This window comes from Papaver somniferum, chromosome 6 (genome assembly GCF_003573695.1).
Source record: "Papaver somniferum cultivar HN1 chromosome 6, ASM357369v1, whole genome shotgun sequence".
NCBI classification, from domain to species: domain Eukaryota; kingdom Viridiplantae; phylum Streptophyta; class Magnoliopsida; order Ranunculales; family Papaveraceae; genus Papaver; species Papaver somniferum.
Genome location: NC_039363.1, coordinates 130,543,989 through 130,550,591, shown reverse-complemented (window position 1 = coordinate 130,550,591; position 6,603 = coordinate 130,543,989).

The window sequence follows — 6,603 nt, the reverse complement described above, 5'->3', positions numbered from 1 at the left end:
AAGCAGCAACGATTGTATCCACATCAATTCTGAAGTCGCAATAGCAATGCCTCTATATTCAGCTTCTATGCTGGATTTGGAAACCGTTTTCTGCTTTCTGGCACTCCATGAAATCAAATTTCCTCCAAAGAATACACAGTAACCACTCGTAGATCGGAGGTCATCTAAACATCCAGCCCAGTCCGCATCAGAATAGGCATGAAGGGTGAAATCTCGAGATGATTTAATATGCAGACCATAGTCGACTGTGTTCTTGAGATATTGGAGAATATGCTTAACTAGTTCCCAATGCTCGATATATGGGTCATGCATATACTGTCATACCTTGTTAACAACCAATGAGATATCTGGTCTGGTAAGGTGCAGGTATTGTAGAGCTCCAACCACGCTGCGATACAAAGTAGGGTCTGTAAATCTTTCACTACCATTGGAGTGCAGACTGGTTTTACTCCATCAAGTTTAGTTCTCTTCAGAAGATCAGTGACATACTTCCTTTGTGTAAGAACAAGTTCACCACCTTGCCGAATAATTTCAACACCCAAGAAGAAGTTCAAGTCACCCATATCTTTAATTACAAATTCTGCTCCCAGATCTTTGATGAGTTGAGATATGTGATCTGAATCGGACCATGTGACAATAATGTCATCAACATAAACAAGCACATACGTAATAGATTGTTTAGTTTTCAAAACAAACAAAGAAGTATCTGCCGCTGATCCTTCGAAACCTACTTGAAGCAAGTAGGTACTTAATCTTGAAAACCACGCACGCGGAGCTTGTTTGAGTCCATATAAGGACTTGTGCAATTTACACACATGGTTAGGATAATTAGGATCCACATAACCTGCCGGTTGCTTCATGTAGACATCCTCTTCCAGCTTTCCATGGAGGAATGCATTCTCAACATCTAGTTGCTTCAACGACCAATTATTCATCACAACAATTGATAAGACAAGCCTAATAGTACAAGGCTTTATGACAAGACTAAATATTTCCACGTAATCAACACCCTCCTGTTGGTTAAACCCTTTTGCGACCAGCCGTGCTTTGCGACGTTCAATGTTTCCATCAGGATTTTGTTTTACACGAAATACCCATTTAGAGCCAACAACATTCATCCCTGCCTCATACTTAACCAGTGAATATGTGCCTTGTCGAATAAGGGCATTGATTTGAACATCCATTGTTGTTCTCCACTTAGGATTTTGCATGCTTCTGAGTAACAAGTAGGTTCCATAAAATTTGAGTCTGGGAGAGAGTGTTTTGTAGCATATAAACACAGTTTTTGTACAGGTTTACTGATACCAGATTTAGCCCTTGTTTGCATAGGATGAGAGACTGGTGCTGCTTGAGAAGACTGCGTATCTGACAGATCATGTTGAGCTGAGCTAGTTGCTGACGCTGCTGAGTTATCAAGTGATGCAGACTGCTGGTGATGAGACGGAGCTGGGGATGGAGATGTAACTTCAGGAAACTCCATAGTAACAGGGAGAGAATTTTTCCTTGACAGTGCTGGAGATGAAGGAGCACTTGCTTGCTGTGAACATATTAATATTATATTCCAAAAAGGAGGAGATAGAAGAAAACTAGTATCAGATGGCACTATACCTGGAAATTTCAGTGGAGCTTTTTGCTGCTGTGGCATGAATGGAAAGGACTTTCTTCAAAATGTACATGACGAGTTATATAGATTCTACCAGTTTCTCTATGTAGACAAAGATATCCCTTATGAGGATTGTTATACCCTATAAAGACACATGGTAAAGATCTAGGCTCAAGTTTATTGGAGTTATAGGACCTTATACAGGGATATGCAAGGTAGCCAAAAACCCTTAGGAAAGTGTAATCTGGTGTTTTGCAGAAAAGAAGCTCTAACGGAGTTTTGTTTTCTCTATATGATTTTGGAAGACGATTAATTAGGTAACAGGCTGTGGTAAAAGCATCAGCCCAAAAGGAGTAAGGCATATGCGCCTGAAATAAGAGTGCTAACCCAGATTCTGTTACATGGCGAATGCGTCTCTCTGCAATGCCATTTTCTGGTGATGTATGAGGACATGAGAATCTCTGCTGAATGCCATAATCATTCAGATACGCTGTGAATTTTTTGTATTCCAACGCATTGTCATATTGAAAAAATTTAATTCTATGGTCTGTCAGATTTTCAATTTGCTTGCGGAAGTGGATAAAAGTTTGTAAAGCCTTAGAACGTTGAACTAGTGGAAACACCCATGTAAAATGTGAATAAACATCCATAATTAACATGTAATAATGGAAACCAGATCTTGATAGTTTAAGAGATACCCAAATATAAAAAACTATTAAACTTAAAGGTTTGTCATAACTTGTACTGCTAAGAGAAAAAAGACAGTTTTTTGCTTTTGCTAACATGACAGGAGTTGCAAAAATCAAATTGTTTATTAGAAACTGGTAAAGAAAACCTAGTGCAAATGCTAGAGACTGTACGAAGCATAGGATGATCCATACGTTGATGCCAAACCGACAAGGAGGATGCAACATGAGCTTGTGGATGTTCTGGTTTGTCTAGTTTGTCCAAGCCTTCAAATATGTATAGTCCATTCCTATTCAGCCCGCGCAACAGCATTGTTCCCGTGAGCTTGTCCTTTACAAAAAAGTGAGTAGTGTGAAACTCAAAGAAAACACCATTATCATTGCAAAATTGAGAGACAGATAACAGGTTTGTTTTAATCTGAGGAACATGAAAGATATTATTCAAACCGAACTTGCGTGAAAGTTGCATTACCAACATGAGCAACGTTTAGGGCATTTCCATTACCAACTTGCAGTTGTTCAGTGCCATCATATTCATGAGGAATGGATAGGTTCCTCATATCAGCTGTGAGATGATGAGTAGCTCCAGTATCCTTCACCCACTCATTGTTTGCAGCACCTCCTGGAAGATCTATGTAGGCAGCAGGTGGTCTGTGTTGGTTGTTGTTAGATTTGTCATATCTAAACCAACATCTGGTTGCCTGATGATTGTCTATTTTGCAAATCTGGCACGGCTGTTCAAACTTCTTTGGACCAGGATGATTGCGATGTTGGAAGTTGTTAGTTTGTATCTGATTATATCCACGGTTCTGCTGGTTGTAGTTCCTTGCACCAGATCTACTAGAGGACGTTGCGTTGGTATTTGCAACATTGACAATGGGTTGTTGAATTGAACCCAGCTGTTGCTCAAGCCGCATATCAAAACTCAGAAGGTGAGAATATAATGTTTCCATCTTCATATCCTCATGGGTTCCCGGTGTCGTAACAATGGGATCATAGGACTGATTCAGTCCATTGCAGATCGACTGTTTCTTCTCATCATCAGTGGTAGCGTACCCTGATGCTACAACTTGATCAAACAGATTCTTAACATCATTCAAAAATTTCTTTAAAGACTTGTTACCTTTGTTCAGAGAGTGAAGTTGTTTCTTCAAGTTCATCAGGTGAACCTTTTTTTTGGAAACAAAGTATGCTTCAAGTTTGTCCCAAACTTGTTTGGCAGTATCCAGATTTCGTACATGACAAAGGACCTATGGAGTTAATGTTGAATTTAACCATCCAACTAGCAGAGAGTCCTGTAATTCATATTCTTTGTATGCTGGGTTTATTGCTTGTGAATTTGGAAGTGTTCTTGGTGGTATTTCTTCAGTTCCATCTATGAAGCCTTGTAATCCATATCCTTTGAGGATAGGTTTAAATTGAGTTTTCCAGAGAGAGTAGTTTGTTTCAGTGAGTTTGAGGGTGACAAGGTGATGGATCTGGATTAGAGATGGCAAACGGGCGGGTCGGGGCTGGCTTGTTACTGGTTACACGGGTTCGGGTTAATACGGCATAAAACCTGCGGGTTGATATTCTTCACGGGTGGTCATTTCTTCAACCCGCGCCCGTAACGGGTAAAGCTTGCGGGTTCACGGGTTGGATGGTTTCTGGTGAGTCAAATCGCCAGAAACCGATTTGACAGAGTTTCCTCTGAATTCTGGTCTATATCCGGCCACATTCAGGCCATCTAAAGCTCCTTCTCTACAACCTAACATCCATCTAATTCACTTGATATTTCGATTCAATTCAACCAACAGATTTAACAGTCACCGTGTCACACCAAAATTTAAAAATATAATGGAAGGGTCAAGAAAATTGCAAAACTTAACAATAAATTGAAGATGATATCCAGTTATCCACCATACACATTATTATATTGAATACATGAAACTAGCCTGAAGCATGCAGTACATCAACATTTTATGCTCCATTGTTGAATTTAATATACACAATTTAAGTCTTAACAACCGGATTCCCAGAACCCTGTCATGGATAGTACTCAACAAAGAAACAACAAGCAAGGAATTTCACTAAATAAACCTCCACTTTGTTCTTTCAAGGTAACACTAGTCAATAGGTGTTTCCAAACAAAGCATACAATCAGTAAAGATGAATGGAAATGTAAAGAACCAACTGTATCCAAGCATAAATTAAAATAAAACCTAACATTTTCATGGAATCATGGCTACTGGCTTTGAGACAATTGCTTGCAATAAACACAATCACATAAATAAGCAAATCCCTAGTTAAAACCACATAGTCTGAGCCTGCTGCGTATAAATCTCAACACAATCACATAAATCAGTCAAGTGCTAATCAAAACATCCATCCAAATCAAAACCCATCCTTTAATTCCTCTATTCATAATCAATTTTATAATAATTAGTTATGAAATCAAAGAACCCTAAATTACTTTTTTCTTTGCGTTTGAACTCTGAATCACCTCGTTGATCAGCTTGTAAAGGAAACTTAGCAGCAGCAGCAACAAAAACTTAATCAACAGCAGGAGTGATGGAGGTGGTGAGGACTGAGAACTGAGAAGGGAGGCGCAGCCGCGGCCGCAGGAGAAGACGGTGGGGAGAAAAAAAAAGAAGAAGAAGAAGAAGAAGAAGAAGAAGAATGAAACGATCTGTCTAGGGTTTTAGTGTTTTTATAGGTTTAACGTAGGGATAGGATTAAGTATTAACCCAGTCCTACATAATCCATTTTTTAATTATTACTATACATGGGTTTACGGGTTTACCTGCTGGTTTACAAGCCGGGCACGGGTTAACCCGTTTACTAACAAGCTGCCATTTCTCTAACCCTAACCCGGCTTGTTTATAACCCAGCCAAGCCGGATTAGGATTTTCACGGGCCGAATACGGATTTATCCGCGAGTTTCGGCTTGTTTGCCAGCTCTAATCTGGATGTTTCTTAGGGTATTGGAATTGGTATTGTTGTTGTTGTTTCCTGTCATTGTGGTTTTAGGGTTTTTTTTTTTTCCTTGTGTTGTAGAAGCGTAGATATGATCGAAGGATGATACCAAGTTAGAAATTGATATTTTGGTGAATGTCTTCCTCAGAAAATATGTGGAGATGTAACTCTTATTTATACTCATAGTTCATCAGAACTTTTTCAGAAGTTGTTACAGATGCTAAATAAAAGCTAACAAAAATGAACGAGTTTAAAGGTAAACGAAATACAAGGTTATTTCAAACAGCAGAATTATTCTTTATCTGACTGTTGCTGCTGAGAGTCTTCAGCGAGACTGCCAGTTGTGCTAACACATACAAAACCAAAAAGCATCAGTTTTAGAAAAGCTTGTTCTTCCTTATAGTTTTAACTATTTGATTTCAATATGAATTAGGTTTTCATGATTTGACTAATTTTTTTTTTTGTGTGTTGATCAAAACAAAGGGCTGAAATTTCTAGGTTGGGCATCCATGGTGATTTTGCAGAAAGAATTTTTTTTTTCTTAAGAGAAGAGATGATGAAGAAGTTGCGGCCAAAGCGAAGAACCGTCCAATCACAGTTGTTATGTATACTTATTTGTTTCTTTCAATTTTTTTTTATAGATTCCAAGGGCTTTTAGTATTGCAGGTGTTGATCTTTGCAGATTCTAGTTGGTTCTGATTGAGATATTTCTTTGGTTAAACTAAAGAGTATACCGATTTATTTTGCAGAAGTGGTGAATACTATTGAAAGGTCGGAACGTCACTCCAGCTTTTTATTACTCCAGTTTTACTGAATCAGCTTCAATCTCTTCCTCCAGTTTTATTGATTAATGTCTACTTTCATTGCAGGCATCAACAACCAAATGCATTATACAATTCCAATTCAGGATGACCTCAAGAGATTTGAAAAGGGGAGAAAAATAATTGGAAGATCAATTGCGAATAATCTAGAATCAATGTTAAATCTCAAAATCTCTGTATATTTAGTAGAATAGGTTATGCACAGCTTACATCTTTTTTGTACTTTTTTCTTTTTGAAGGAATCTTTTGGTACTCATTTAATTTTGTATTTTTTTTATGTTTTACATAAATTCTGATGTATTAGCGTTAATTTCAGTTTAAATAAATTTAATTCTATTCTAATAGGTTCCCAAACATATTGAATATCAAACACTAATTAAACCCACTAATTTTTGGCAATTAGCTATATGATAGTTTTCCACAGAACTGTCACTATATCTGTCTTAACGTGGCAATTAACAAACAAAAGCGCCAGTGAAGGGTATATAAACCGATGGTTGTACAAGAAAACTGTCGGAAATAATTCTTATGATGACGC